The 15,655-nt window shown below is 32.2% G+C and overlaps 1 protein-coding gene across 3 annotated transcripts in view; it reads right to left on the bottom strand.

Moving 5' to 3' along the window:
• Nucleotides 1-15,655, bottom strand: part of LOC136030952 (zwei Ig domain protein zig-8-like) — a 278,116-nt gene that overhangs the window by 262,153 nt on the left and 308 nt on the right. Inside the window, exon 2 of one of the 3 annotated variants that reach the window (XM_065710090.1) lies at nucleotides 312-413. The exons of the other annotated variants lie outside the window; for them this stretch is intronic. The gene's annotated coding sequence lies outside the window, so the exon portion shown is untranslated. The remainder of the gene's footprint in view (nucleotides 1-311; nucleotides 414-15,655) is intronic. 3 annotated transcript variants of the gene reach the window in all.

Here is a 15,655-nt window from a genome sequence, read left to right as displayed (position 1 = left end):
TAATATTAAGGGGGAAAAATTTTGAACTTAGATTCGGTTCAGGAGTGAACTGATTATTCACTAGCGTAACTACATTTTTTCATCGAGCCATGGATCATATAACCGATTAATCCAGAATAAGAATAGAGCTAAATTTTATTGTTTTATTATATTCTTTGTTATTAAAGTATTATTTTATCCTTTTTCTTCTTTTCTAACACTCTACTTTTCTCTTTTCCATACATGAGCGGCAAAAATAAATTATTATTTTTTCATATGGCGAGTGGGAATCCAGAAGCGGATAAGAAACTCGACTTCTGTCAGGGGCTAACTTTTCAACAGCAGTAGATTGGCGATAGAAGACCCAAATAATCGTCATTACTGCAAAACCAAAAAAACAGCTAGAGCAACAGCTGTTGATTTTTCAGCGCCATCTGAAAAAGAGAACATACCGAAAACTATTTGAAAATTCCATGTTAGAGAATGACTGTATCTTTTTATGTATAACATAAAAAAGAACAAGTTTTAAAACTAAAAGTAATGAGTGACATTAAAACTTAAAACGAACAGAAATTATTCCGTATATGAAAGGACTGTCCCCTCCTTGACGCTTCGCTCTTTACGCTAAAGTTTGATTCTTTCTCACAACTCTACTTTATAAAACAATAAAAAACTTTAGCGTAAAGAGCGGGGCATTGAGGAGGGGACAGCCCCTTTCATATACAGAATAATTTCTGTTCGTTATAAATTTCAATATTGCTCCTTACTTTCAGTTTTAAAAAAAACTTGTTTTTTTTTCTTTATTTAATTTCTGAATGTTTTTGAATTAATGCATGTGTCATAGAACATGAATAATTAAAATTAAATTTGCATATTAATTTTACTTTTTTTAACTAATAACAACCTTATAATAACCTAAGTTTGATTTTGTTCCAGTTGTTTTAGAATGACTCCTGGATCACAAAGGTTGTTTAACTAGAATAATAACCTCTTTTAAAGGTTAACAAAGAAACTTTAGCGTAAGAGTGACATTTTGTGGAGAAACAACCCATCTCATATAAGTAATTAAATATAGAAAAAAAAACAAGTTTTTAACTGAAAGTAAGGAGCGACATTAAAATTTAAAACGAACAGAAATTACTCCGAGTATGAAAAGGGTTGTTCCCTCCTCAAAGCCCCACTCTTTGCGCTAAAGTTTGACTCTTTCTCTCAAATCTACTGTTTAAAACAGTGAAAAACGTTAGCGTAAAGAGCGGGGCGTTGAGGAGGAAACAGCCCCTTTTATATACGGAGTAATTTCTGTTCGTTTTAAATTTTAATGTCGCTCCTTACTTTCAGTTAAAAAAACATTTTTTTTTTTAATTTCTGAACGTTTCTGAATTAATGCATGTTTGGCTCACCGCACATAAATACTTAGAATCAAATTTGCATATTTTTTTTGGGCTAAATGGCTTTTTGTTAGTTTAGATCAGACGATTTTGAGAAAAAAGGAATGGGGGAGGAGGCTTAGTTGCCTTTCAATCTTTTGGTTACTTAAAAAGGCAACTAGAACTTTTACTTTTTTGCGAACGTTTTTATTAATAAAAAATATACGTAACTTCCGAATTAGATTTTGTTTTGAACTTCTATATTCGTATATTTTTATTACGTATATGAGGGGGTTTATCCCATCTTTAATACCTTGCTCTTTACACTAAAGCTTAAATTTTGTCCCAATTCTTTAAGAATGACCCCTGAATCACAAAGGCCGCAGAAGAAATAGTTAAAATTACTTAAAATGCTTTAGCGTAAAGAAAAGGTATTTAGGAGGAGATGAACCCCTCATATGCGTAATAATTTCTATTCGTTTTGTTTTAATGCTGCTCCTTACTTTCAGTTGAAAAAACTTTTTCATATTCATCTTTTCATTGTTTTTTGTTTTAAATAATATTAGAAAATCCTGCGCCCCCTTCATGGAAATTCCCTCCTCCCATGACAAATACCTCAATAGAGAGACCCTCCCACTTAATCCCCTTCCCTCAACCCCCTCCCTATCCAAGAAAAAATTCCCCTGAAAACGTCTGTACACTTTCCAATAACCATTACTATATGTAAACACTGGTCAAAGTTTGTAACTTGTAGCCCCTCCCCCGGGGACTGTGAGGGAGTAAGTCGTCCCCAAAGACATAGTTATTAGGTTTTTAGACTATGCTGAACAAAATGGCTCTTTCAGAATTTTGACCCGTTGACTTTGGGGAAAATGAGCGTGGGAGGGGGTCTAGGTGCCCTCTAATTTTTTTGGTCACTTAAAAAGGGCATTATAACTTTTAATTTCCGTTAGAATGAGCCCTCTTGCAACATTCTAGGACCACAAGGTCGATACGATCACCCCTGGGGAAAAAGGCAAAAAAAAAAAAACAAACAAACAAACGAGCACCCGTGATCGGTCATCTGACAAAACATACGAAATTCTACATTTTTGTAGATAAGAGCTTGAAAATTCTATAGTAAGGTTCTCTGATACGCTGAATATGATGTTGTGATTTTCGTTAAGATTCTATGACTTTTAGGGGGTATTTCCCCCTATTTTCGAAAATAAGGCAAATTTTCAAAGGCTCGTAACTTTTGATATAAGACTAAATTTGATGAAACTTACATATTTTAAATCAGCATAAAAATCCAATTCTTTTGACGTATCTATTAGTATCAAAATCCCATTTTTTTAAGTTTCGTTTTTTGTTGAGCCGGATCGCTCCTTACTACAGTTCTTTGCCACGAACTGTTTGATATTTTCTGTTTGTTTTAAGTTTTAATGTTGCTTCTTATTTTCAGACAAAAAACTTGTTTTTCATTTAATTGCTGATCGTTTTTTAAATAATGTCTTGAAATCCAACTCCTTCTCTATGGAAAATTCCCTTCCCATACGCAAAATTTCTCCATGGAGAGATTCTCCCACGAAACTTAAATTAGCGATATTTGAGGACCTAATTTTGTAAGGCATAGTAACAAAACGACCAAAGAGGTCGAAAGTATGTTTATAAAAATAAAAGTCACAAGTTGAGCAATTTTCGGATTACTGAAATGAATTATAGAAAAGATCTTTAAAAGATACAAGTAATAGTTTAAGTTCGTTTTAAGTTTTAATGTTATTCCCTACTTTCAGTTGTAAAAAACTTGTTTTTGTTTTAATTTATAACAACCAAAAGCCGAAGACATGCATCATCTTTTGTTTATTATCCTATAAAATCATAGTTTTGAAGCTGCTTAAGGTAAAATTCAATGCTAAGATTAGCTGAAAAACAACACAAACAAATTATTGCTTATATTGGCCATTATTTAACAAAATTCAAATTTCAGCGGAAAGAGCAAGTTATGCAGGAGGGGATGAACTTCCTCTATATGTGACATCAGACATCAGAGGGTTCGCCCGCTTGTCAATACCTCGCTCTTTCTGCTAAAGTTCGAATTTTGCTCCATTTTCTTAAGAATGACCCCTGAATCATATAGGCCGCTTAATTAGAATAAATAGCTTTCTTGAAATTACTGAAAATAATTTAGTGTCAAGAGCGAGGCAATAATAAGGGGACGAACCTCCTCATATACTCAATAATTTCTGTTCGTTTTAAGGTTTAATGTTACTCCTTACTCTCAGTTGAAAAACTTGTTTCTTTATTTAATTTCTGATTGTTTTCTAAATAATAATGGGGAACCCAGCACCCTCACCATAAAAATTCTCTTCCCAAATAAGGAATTCCCCCATGGAAAGAATCTTCCACGTAACCCTCTCCCCCGAATCCCCCCACCAGAAAAAATCTCCCCCGAAAACGTCTGTAGACTTCCCAATAACCAATAATAGGCTATATGTAAACAATGGGCAAAGATCGTAGCTTGCAGGCCTTCTTGTGGAGACTGTGGGGGATTACGTAATCCTCAAAGACATGGTTAATATATATTTTGACTATGCTGAACAAAACGGCTATCTCCAAATTTAATCTGGTGAATTTGAGGGAATATGTCCATGGGAGGGGGCCTGATTGTCCTCCAATTTTTTGGTCACCAAAAAGGGCAATGGAGCTTTTAATTTCCGTTCGAATGAGCCCTCTTGCAAAATTTTAAGACAACTGGTTATATACGATCACTCCTGGGATAAAAACACGCATCCGTTTTTTGTTTTTTTTTGGCAAAAAGTACAAATTTCCACATATTGTGCAGATAGGAGCTTGAAACCTCTACAGTAGAACTCTCTGATACACTGAATCTGATGGTGTTATCTTTATTAAGATTATATGCCTTTTAAGGGATATTTCTTCGTTTTTTGAAATTAAGCAAATTTTCTCAGGCTCGTAATTTTTGATGGGTTGGACTAAACTTGATGAAATTTTTATATTTAAAATCAGCAAAAAACGCGATTCTTTTGATGTATCTATTGGTATCGAAACCTATTGCTATCAAAAGTAATATGGCGGAAATGTGAATTGTTCATCCAAGACAGATAGACTTATTTCAGGAAATTAGTATTTTGAGCCTATTTTGGGCCATCACTTATTGAGCAATCTTTCAACAAATTTAAGTGCAGACAAGCAATACTCTTAGAAATACGATCATTTAAATATTTTTTAAAGGATTACTAACTATTAAACTATTTTCGATTATTATCAAAGGATTTACCCTACTGCTTATCCTTTCTATTGAAGTGGCTATGCTACAATATGTCTCTTCCGTACTTGGGTGTTAACTGAACAAAATAAATCTATGTTTAAAGATTAAGTTTGGCTTTGTGTTTTTGCAAAATTGTTTCTTGTTCAATTTGCAAAAGAGAACTGCCAGGGATTGACGTGGATATGGTAGGAATGGAACGAAAGAACAGTTTTGTTTTTTTTTTGTTTTTTTTTTACTTTCGTTAGCGTGTAGTCTCTTCAGTTTAGCCCAATAGACCAAAATAGGGTTACAAAATGTCGTTTGGCAGGAAAACCACCTAATGTAGACTTTTGTAGAGGTTTTGAGGTTTTGGGTAGAGGTTTTGGGTAGACCTAATGTAGAGGTTTTGGGTATGGAGGGAAATGGAGCAAACACGCGCAATTAGATGTTCACCTACGTAAATGTGCAGTTCATCCCCCGTAAATATTATCCCTCTCTTCATTCGATGAGTTTAGTTCCATTTATCTTTAAGTATGACCAAGTCCTTCATTTTCTTACATTTTGTTACCATTTTGTTACCATTTTGTTCAAGCATCTTGTAATAAAAGAAATGAAAATTTATCGTCCAGCTAATAATTATCCCAGGAACATTTTTGAGAAGTATTAGCCGTTTTATAAGGGAAAATTTTTCTAGTAGTAAGTCAAAAGATATTACACAGTAGTTATTGTTACAGCGCGTTACAGCCCTATAATAAGCGCTTCCATCTGGCCGATTGTTTGATAACCTTTCTAGTTCTGTTGCTTTAAAAAGGGATGTAAATACCTCCAACCGGTTTTGGGCCCAAGACTACTCCCAGCGACCTAGCCTCATTTATACAAAACGGAACATAGTAGAAAAAACACAATCTTTGGAGATTGCTATGAATCCACTTGGTAGTGCTCGATTGAAATGTGGTTAATTGAATGTCATGAACAGATGTGAAAAAAAATACTTTCCATTTAGCTACTTTTATGGGATTTCAATTTAAATAGGTATCAGACAACTTCAAAGAAATCCATTCATTCTTTCTTTGCCTTGAAATTTACATCTGACAAAGGGAGATATTAGGACGAGATTAAATTGATCGGCATAAATTTTCGTTTCTGCTTAAAAGATTTTGTGCTAGGATTATATAAATTGTGATAGTTTCATTTGGAGGGAAATCCAGGGAAAATGGAAAATGTCTTATTCTAGGTGTTACTGATTTCTTTTATGGTTCATTTTAATTGCTGTTGGTTTTAGTGCTCATCTATTCATCTATTGCAGATCAAAAATTTGTATATTTAATGTGCTTATTTATTTTAGTTCTGTTCGTTTAGGATGTCAATAAACATTGATAGTACTTTCTGTTCGCTTTAATTTAGAACTGCCACGTGGCTTTATTTCTGACTATTTAAGGTTTTAATACGTCAATTTACTTTTCTTTGAAAAACTTATGTTTTTAAAAACTATTTTTTTAATTGCTACATATGATTCCAACATTTGGATATAAAAATCTGAATGGTTACGAAAGCAATGGACCATCAAGCAAACTTTGACTGAGACAAGCAATAATAATGCAACTTTAATATCAAATTGCCAAGAACATTAAAATGAAAATATTTTTGTTCCTGGACCCATGCTATGTCCATTCATAGCTTAAACCAAGAAGTCTTAGAATTTATTTCGAAATTATTAAGTTTCACATGTTGGTACATTTTTGTACCAACTTGTGTCATCAGCTTTTGTTGACATGTACATTGAATTCTACTTCTGCAATAGTGTGATAACTGTCATAACTGTCTGCAAGAAAACTATAATGCACAAAGAGGAGAGTTACTGTTAAAATTACTGTCTCTAAAATATGAGGTATATATTTGGGTGACCTTAATCCAACAAAAATCTTATATATATATATATATATATATATATATATATATATATATATATATATATATATATATATATATATATATATATATATATATATATATATATATATATATATATATATATATATATATATATATGTATATATATATATATATATATATATATATATATATATATATATATATAATGGTAAGACAGTGTGTTACTTATAATTTCTAACATTAATATATCACTATCAGCTCTGTTGAACCGATTCTTTTGAATGTTCGGCCAAATTTTTAAATTTTAAAAGTACATTTTTTTATGAGTGTTGCCTTGTTGAACCATGAAAATGTATAAGCAAAACTAGTCAGCTAAATTTGAAAGTACTTTCGTTCGCAGAAATTCAAGCATAAATAGCGGGAGAGCTAGACCTTCTTCTGCCATTTTGTGCCGTATGATACTTTTTGATGACTTTTCATCATTTATATTATCCAATTTTTTGGATATCCATAATATCCAATTTTTTAGGATATTTATAGTTTTAGGATATAATTTTATATATAGTTATATATAGATAGATATAATTATATATAGATTTAATTTTATATATAGTTTTAGGATATTTAATTTTTTAGGATATAATTTTAGGATATATACAGGATGTATTTTTTAGGATATATATATAGAATTCAACTTATCCAATTAGAACAACAAAGAGTTTACTTTTGCTGTTGTTGGTACTTTGATATTTTCTTTTAATAATATTGTTTGTATGTTGTCAAATGTATGATTTTTTTATGTGTTTATATGTTGTTATGTAATAATATGTTTAATATTGTAATATAAAGGAAGAACGGACCTAAAAAGTCCTAAATTTACATTTTCCTCTGATCTTACTGAGGAATTTTCAAATATTTACTATACCATATACATAGTAATATTCCTTTCCATAACATTGTGAAAATGTCGTATCCTACTATTTTTAACGCCATCTAGATAATCTTTTTCAAATTTGAACATAGTTCTGTCTCTTTCCTAAATTTTGATTCCTTAACAAATGTTGAAAAAAAATTTGTCAGTTTTTGCTTTGCCTTTTATTTGCTTACTAGTGTTGATTTTTATGTTAATGAAATTGCGTGAGTTCTGTAAGGGTTTCTGTTCGTACTTTTATATGATTTCATCCACTTCATACTATATATTCAGTGGCTATTTATAGTTCTTCCTTACGTTGTTTATTTTTACCTTGTTATTGAATGACTTTTGTATTTTCTTTAATAGAACTATCTATCTAAAGATTTGTAACATCTTGTGGCTGTTAAAAATTAATCCAAGTTGAAGCTCCTACCTTCATATTTTATAGCAATTCATAACTTCAGTTTCCATATAAAAACGACTACAGTACTTCCAAACGTCACTCATTCACGTCCCTAAACTATTTATGAGACTCCTTACTTACGTCGAAAGTACGTTATGGAGATTTCGAAAAACAGTTTCCGGCTTCTATAAAAGCAATTTAACAGATATTTATTGCAATACTTCAACAAAAATTCACAGCAGCAAAAACAAAATATTGGTCCAGTACGAGAGGCATACTTACTCCCGCCGTTTATCCGTGCCATTTAACCAAACATTCGGAAAACTATAGGTTGTACGACTATCTTAGCTTTATGACTATTTACCTTAATTCTTCTGCCCTAGGAATGACGCATGGACGGATAATAGATAGACATATCTATTAACAAATGAACTAACATCTTATGTATAATCCTAATAAGGGGGGTTAATGCTAGATTTGCCTCTCACTCAACTGGACTATCTGTCTTGGTTTTTTTTACAATTAGCCATGGCTTAATGGCCAAAAATATTCAATTTTAATTTAAAAATCAACGGATACATTACGCTTGGACGGATAATAGATAGACATGTCTATTAAAAAACGAAATAACGTCATTTTTGTATAATCCTAATAAAGAAGGTTAATGCCAGATTTGTCTCTCACTCAATTGGACTATCCGTCTTGGAGTTTTCTACAATTAGCCATGGCTTGATGCCCACAACTATTCGATTTTAATTCAAAAATCAACGGATGCATTACGCATGGACGGATAATAGATAAACATATCTATTAACAAATGAAATAACATTATTTATGTACAATACTAATAAGGGGGGTTAATGCCAGATTTGCCTCTCACTCAAATGGACTATCTTCAACAATTAGCCGTGGCTTGATGCCCGCAACTATTCGATTTTAACTTGCCACCAAAGGTTAAAACAACCGCAAACGTCCCTCTTTCACCGAGATCAACTCCCCTCTCATGAAATGCAAAATGCACCGAGATACAAAGTCCCTTCTCATGAACCTCTAATTTCTTTTAAGTTTCCCGTTATGACCTCATCCTACCCCATTCAGGGGTTGACCTGCTTTCCGTTTGGTCCCAGTTGGATGATGAAAGAGCACAAATTTTGGCAATCTTATATTTAATGTAGAGACATAAGTAGTTTTAAGTTCGAACAGGCAAGAATAATAAGTGAGTAATACAATAATAATAGAATAATTAATCATAATAACCAAAAGATTGTAAACGATTGAAAAGAAAAGGTAAAAAAGAGCTAGAGAGTTTTAAAAGGTAGAATTGAGTATTTAAACATGAAGGCTCTGAACATATCCAGATTTATGAATATAAGAATATGTAATATATAATGTAAAGATTATAATATAAATACATTGAAATAAGATATAATAAAGAATATGATCCAGCAAACAGAATAAATATAATGAAAAATATTTAATATTAATATGTAATCAAAGGGCTCGTGCTAACGAACTGTAAGTAAGGAGTAACCCGGCTCAATAGTAACCGAAGCTCTAAAAAACGAAGTTTTGATATCCATAGATATATCAAAAGAATTGTATTCTAATGCTGGTTGCAAATATTTAAGTTCCTTTAAATTTAGTCTTGTCTTACCCACTTTGTTATCCATTAAAGGTTATGGGCCTGAGAATAGCTACCTTATTTTGGAAAAAAGGGCAAAATACTCCCCTGATGTAGCGCAGCAGAGGACACTACTGTAGGGGTTTCGAGCTCTTATTTGCAAAAAAGTGGAATTTCGCAATTTTTACCAAAAGAAGAACCACGGAAAACGTGTTTTTTTTCTGAGGGTGATCGTATCCACCCAGTGGTCCTAGAATATAGGGAAAGGGCTCACTATATCGAAATTAAAAGTTATAGTGCCCCTTTTCTAAGACCCCCTCCATGCCTCTTTTTTCTCAAAATCATTCAATCAAAATTTTGAGATAGTTATTTTGCTCAGCATAGTTGAAAGGCCAAATAACTAAGCCTTTCGAAGTATTATGATCCCCCCACACATCCCCTGGGGAAGAGTCTTTAAGTAAAAAAAAATTCCTATTATTTTCGTATAGTAGTTGTTATTGGGAAGTATGAATACATTTTTTTGGGTGGGAGGGGGCAAATTCTACACTGGTTGTATTTTCCGCGAGATAATTTTCCATTGGGGAAAGTGTCCAGGGAATTAATTTTTCCAGGGATATTTTACACCGGAGAACTTTGCCAGAATTCCTATACGAAATTCGTCTTATGTATTGCTTTCTCTTTCCCGTCCAATTTCACGCGTGGGGATATTAAGGGTAATTGTCCGGAGTGGATTTTCACACCAAAAGTGAATTGTCTAGAGAATAAATCCGTGGGGAGGAAAGATTTTTCCGTGGAGGTGTTGCCAGATTTCTTAGCGTTGTTTAAAAATGGCCAGAGATTAAATAAAAAAAAATAAGTTTTTTCAACTGAAAGTAAGAAATAACATTAAAGCTTAAAACCAACAGAAATTATTATGTAGATGAAAGGTTGCTCTTCGTCAACACCTCACTCTTTACGCTAATATTTCTGTTATGTCCCAATTCTTTAAGAACGCCCCTTGAAACACGTAATCAGACCGCTGTTCGAGTCCGTATAACTCCTGTCCGTGTAATTAGACCAATAAGAAGTTTTTCTTTTAAGTATCAAAAAACTTGAGCGTCAGCGAGGTTTTAAGAATAGCAGCCTTCCTCATATACGAAATAAATTCTATCCGTTTCGAGCATTAATGAAGCTATTTACTTTTAGATGAAAAAACTTGTTTCTTTTATTTATTATAAATATGTAAGAATGAAGTGCCTTTTAGCGAACATTTAAAAGTGTGAGAATTTGTTTGAATCATCTTCAAGCACATGTTCCGCAAGGGGATTAAGGAGCAGCAACGATAAAAATAGGTAATAAACTGGCACAGTTTGACACTGGTGCGTGAACCCTCATTGGGTTTTGGCTGAGATGGGGTTTTTTTCCGTGTGGACTTTCCCTGTGACAACCAATTACGGTATTTACGTAACATTAGCTATGAATAGGAAAATAATTATTGGCATAACCCGCACTTCTATAAGCATTGCAGGTATGTTCATTTGATGTATTTGTCCTGATTAAGATTGTTTATTTACTCTATATGCACTTCCATGTGAAACTTCTATACTGACAGTTCTATATGCATTGTAGGTATGTTCATTTGATATATTTGTCCTGATTAAGATTGTTTATTTACTCTATATGCACTTCCTTATGACACTTCTATACTGACAGTTCTATATGCATTGTAGGTATGTTCATTTGATACATTTGTCCTGATTAAGATTGTTTATTTACTCTATATGCACTTCCATATGAAACTTCTATACTGACAGTTCTATATGCATTGTAGGTATGTTCATTTGATATATTTGTCCTGATTAAGATTGTTTATTTACTTTATATGCACTTCCATATGAAACTTCTATACTGACAGTTCTATATGCATTGTAGGTATGTTCATTTGATATATTTGTCCTGATTAAGATTGCTTATTTACTCTATATGCACTTCCATATGAAACTTCTATACTGACAGTTCTATATGCATTGTAGGTATGTTCATTTGATATATTTGTCCTGATTAAGATTGTTTATTTACTCTATATGCACTTCCTTATGACACTTCTATACTGACAGTTCTATATGCATTGTAGGTATGTTCATTTGATATATTTGTCCTGATTAAGATTGTTTATTTACTCTATATGCACTTCCATATGAAACTTCTATACTGACAGTTCTATATGCATTGTAGGTATGTTCATTTGATATATTTGTCCTGATTAAGATTGTTTATTTACTCTATATGCACTTCCTTATGACACTTCTATACTGACAGTTCTATATTCATTACAGGTATGTTCATTTGATAAAATTGTCCTGATTCAGCTTGTTTATTTACTCTCAAATGTATTTTGGATAATATTATTTTTTTCAGACTAGGGGGGAGGGATTTTCGTTTTCTATAAAGAACATAATTATTTTTTTAGGCTTTAGTCAATGAAAACGACTGCAGGTTTACTGTTCAAGGATAATATATCCTAAAGTCGTCAAACGTGTTCTAATGATTCTAAATAAGAGTACTATTCATTCTCATATATTCATATACATAATTAAATAAATGTTTTAGTTATAAACACGGTTGTCATGTTTTTCATGGACAATGCACTCCATGTGCAGAGAAATATGTTCAAAATTTACCCAATTTACCCATTTCCCAAAAACCAAACTAGTTTTAGCAAATTTACATCCCAAATATGTTTTTTCTTCATTGTTCATTTCGTTGGTCGGATTCAATTTTGTCACTTTGAAAAATTATGTACTCTCAGATACATTTTGGCATTGTTGTTGTCGTTTTTATTATTGTTCTAATTATTATTTTCCAATTCGGTGAAATGAGAGCAGGTTTATTGTTTTACAAAACCAAAAAGGGTAGATCGTGTTGAATTACATGATTAACTTATAAATTTTTTTTTTCACCGATTATAAATAGGAACTATATTTAAAAAAACATGGTAATACGAATAATTAACTTCTTTTTCTAGTTTTAAAGACAATTTATCTGTGTTCTTGGATACATTTTACCCATTCATCTCACAAAAGGATTTTTTGTGTAGATGGCTGTGGGCATCCCAGATTTTTTTTGTGAATGGTTCTAAGGTAAAAAAAAGGATGTTTGCCTGTAAAGCATCATGTTTTTCCAATTTTTTTTTAACTTTTCGTACATTGTGGATCTTTCAGGAGGAGAGGGGAAAGGCAAATCATTTATATGTGTTCTTGGACATTACGCCCATTTTACCCATTCATCTCACATTAAAGATATTTTTACCAAATATTTAGCCCAAATGTGCCTTTTTAATCAATTTAATCATTCGATTTTGTCTGTAATTTTCCAAATTCGGGGGAGGGAATTTGCAGCATAAAAACGATAGTATTACCCTGATAGGATAATGAAGTATGGTCCTAGTAATATTTATTTTCAAAGATTAGCCATCACAAGCTCAGATTGGACGAATCCGCTCAAAAGGGGCTTAGGGCGGGGGAGCCTTATTAAGTTGACTTTGCGTACTGTTACATCAATAAGCAAAAAAAAGGTTACTCTCAAGATAAATCCGGCTGTGACAAACTAATAAGGTATTATTTTATTCATATATCATCATATTAAATAATGTATCCTCGCTTCTATAGGCAATAAAAATTAAAATTAAGTTTTTTTTCAACTAAAAGTATGGAGCAACATTAACACTTAAAACGAAAAAAAAATATTATGTATATGAGGAAAACTCCCCCCACTCCTCAATAGCTCACTCTTTACTTGAAAGTTTAACTTTTTGTTCCAATTTCTTAAGAAAAACTCCTTAAACAAAGAAGGCCGTTTAATTAGAATAATAAGCTGTTTTAAACGTTCTAAAAAAAACTAGCGTAAAGAGCGAGCTATTGATGAGGTGGCTCGTTTAAGGTTTAATTTTGCTATTTACTATCGGTTAAAAAAACCTGGTTCTCTATTTAATTTTTGAAAGTTTAAAAAAAATAATACTGGGAAATCTGACTCCCCCTCTATGGTAAATCCCCTTCCTTCACAAACAATTCCTCCATTTATTGATCCTCTTACATACCTTACCAGCGTAATAAAATTCCCTCCTCCCCTCAGAGAAAATGTCTTTATGCATAACAAAGACCAATTATATATGTAAACAAAGGGCAAAGCTCATAGCTTGCAGCCCTTCTCTCAGGGACTCTTCTGGGGATTCAAGTTATCCTCGAAGAAATAGTTAATAGATCTTCCAACTATTCTGAACAAAATTCATATCTCAAAATTTTGGTTATGTAGACTTTGGGGAAAAAAGAGACACGGGAAGGAGGCTTGCTTCCCTCAAATATTTTGGTCATTTAAAAAGGGATAGAAACTTTTGATTTCCAATCAAAGGAGCCCTCTCCTGATGTTCTTGGATCATTGATTTGAACGATCACTGAAAAAAAAAACAAATAAACACGCATCAGTGATCTTTCTTCCGGCAAAAAATGCAAAATTCCGTATTTTTGTATATAGAATCTTGAAGCCTCTACGGTAAGGCTCACAGATATGCTGAACTTGATGGTACGATTTTCATCAAGATCACTTGATGTTTGGAACTGTCTCCTCTCTTTATCAAAAATTGGTCAAATATCCTCAGGCCCGTAACTTTTTATGGGTAACATTAAACGTGATGATGGTTTTATATTTTGAATAAGCATCAAAATTCCGCTCTTTTGATGTATCTATAGTTATCAAGACTCTTTTTCTCATAGTTTCGGTTACTATTAAGCCGCAACATTCCTTATTCATTGTTCGCAACCACGAACTGTTTGATGTTCATTAATTATGTATTCTGTGATATGCTAGAAAGAAAACTAGGAATGATTCTAAGATTGGTAAGGCGGAACAATAGCTAATCTAGGCAGTCTTGATAACCTTGATTTATTTGGAAAAAGCATGGGGAAAACAAACATATTTACAAGACATTGAGAAAAGAAAGGTAACATTGAAGGCAAGAAAATTTATAAAAATAATAAAAAGATATACAAAAAAGATGCTAAAAAAGATATAAATGACACAAATAACAGTAAATATATTTAAATTTATACTCTAGTCAGAAAGGGATGATGTTATGATGTTATCAGTAAGAAAAAATCTCGGTTTTTTGTCAAAATTAGTTGTTATTTTTGCTACCTAGAAGTAATAGAATAGTAAAAAAATATCAAAATAATAACAACAAAGCAAAAAATAACAAAAAGTAACAAAATAAGAAAAAAGTAAAAAATAACTATAAATAACAAAGTAACAAAATACATAAGTAGTAACAACAAATAATCATAATAACAAAAAGTAACACAATAACAGAAAGTAACAAAATAACAAAACAGTTTGGCTCAAGAAGCATGCTTACTCCTAATACAGGAGTAAACAAGGGGTTAAGTGGGGAGGCGACAGAGGCAATGCTAGTTTCGACAAAAACAATCTTCCTCTTTTACCTTTATAATTCTGGACATTCAACACCCTTTTTTTGAAGGCTGCATAGTTCAACTTATTTCAATAAAATAACATTTGTGTGTGTGGTAAACTGGCCTAGACTACTAAACACAGCAAAACCGCATCGGGAATCTGGGTCGCATTTTTTTTTTTCCTATTTTGTTATTGTTCAATTGCTTAAATTTAGACGTTCCAAGAAATGTCCCAGAATTAGCCTTCTTCTTTCAAAGGTTTCTTTCTGGGTTTCAGGTTATACTAGAGACATATAGAGACTTAATAAACATAATTATTCTTGAAGGTGACTGAAGAAGTGGTGTCAGATAGTGTTGGATGTTAGAGGAGTGTATGCGCTGGTTATTACTAGTCTAAAATTAATCAATTAGGAAATGGTGTAAAATTTATGGACTAGAGAGAAAAAACTTGAGGACGGAGACCCCTTAAAACTGCTTGGTCACATGTATTCAAAACATTCTAATTAGTATATATGTTTTTAGAAGTAAAATGACAATGTTTGTTTACCTTATATTTGTAAGATTTTTCGCTATTTGACAAAAAAAAAAGATCACCGTCATTTAAAAATTTTTGAGGAAAGATCATAGACAAAAATTTCCGTGGAAAGGTCATTTCAATTTTTAGTAGGAAATTAGAAGGGAATTATACTAGAGACAATCTGCTATGGCCCTTCCAGGACTATTTTTTGAAAATTTCAAATTCTATATCGGTCTCTCCCATAATTATTTTGGTAGAATCTCACAATTCG

The sequence above is a fragment of the Artemia franciscana genome, chromosome 9 (assembly GCF_032884065.1).
Source record: "Artemia franciscana chromosome 9, ASM3288406v1, whole genome shotgun sequence".
Classification (NCBI taxonomy): domain Eukaryota; kingdom Metazoa; phylum Arthropoda; class Branchiopoda; order Anostraca; family Artemiidae; genus Artemia; species Artemia franciscana.
Note: the sequence above shows the minus strand (reverse complement) of the source record. Positions and strands in the feature narration are given on the sequence as shown.